At 67.5% G+C, this 486-nt stretch overlaps 1 long non-coding RNA gene across 1 annotated transcript; it reads right to left on the bottom strand.

Moving 5' to 3' along the window:
* Positions 1 to 27: 27 nt before the first annotated feature.
* Positions 28 to 427, bottom strand: LOC116217836. Its single transcript, XR_004162548.1, has 3 exons — positions 405 to 427; positions 232 to 306; positions 28 to 128 (listed from the first exon to the last, which is right to left on the bottom strand). It is a non-coding gene; the product is annotated as an uncharacterized LOC116217836 (long non-coding RNA).
* Between the last annotated feature and the right edge of the window lie 59 nt (positions 428 to 486).

Here is a 486-nt window from a genome sequence, read left to right as displayed (position 1 = left end):
CCAGAGCCACTCGGCGCAGACCAGCCCCCCGGCAGCTGTGCTGCTCCCAAACTCACCGTTGTTGATCCACGCGAGCAGATCATCCATGTCTGCGGTGTCGTCCAGGATGCCTGTGTTGGCCGTCACTTCTGGAGAAGGGCCAGGAAAAATCCCCCCAGAGGGGCACTGCCAGCTTTCCCGCGCCCACTCGGTGCCCACCCCCCCCGCCAGCTGTGCTGCCCCCAAACTCACCCTCGTCGATCCAGGTCAGGAGCTCTTCGATGTCCTCCGCGACGTCCTCCGGGGTGTCCGCGCTCGTTGTCACTGCTGGCAAAGCAAGACCATCCCCAGTGGGGCAACGCCAGCTTTGCCACAGCCAGCCGGTGCGGACAGCCTGCCGCCCGCTCTGCAGCCCCTGAACTCACCGCCTGATTCCAGCCGTGGCAGCGGCTGCAGGTGAGCGGAGGCCGTGGCGGGATGGGGGCACACGTCGGTGGGCGCCGGGTG

This window comes from Meleagris gallopavo, unplaced genomic scaffold (assembly GCF_000146605.3).
Source record: "Meleagris gallopavo isolate NT-WF06-2002-E0010 breed Aviagen turkey brand Nicholas breeding stock unplaced genomic scaffold, Turkey_5.1 ChrUn_random_7180001984208, whole genome shotgun sequence".
Classification (NCBI taxonomy): Eukaryota; Metazoa; Chordata; class Aves; order Galliformes; family Phasianidae; genus Meleagris; species Meleagris gallopavo.
This window is presented reverse-complemented; position numbering and strand designations above follow the sequence as displayed.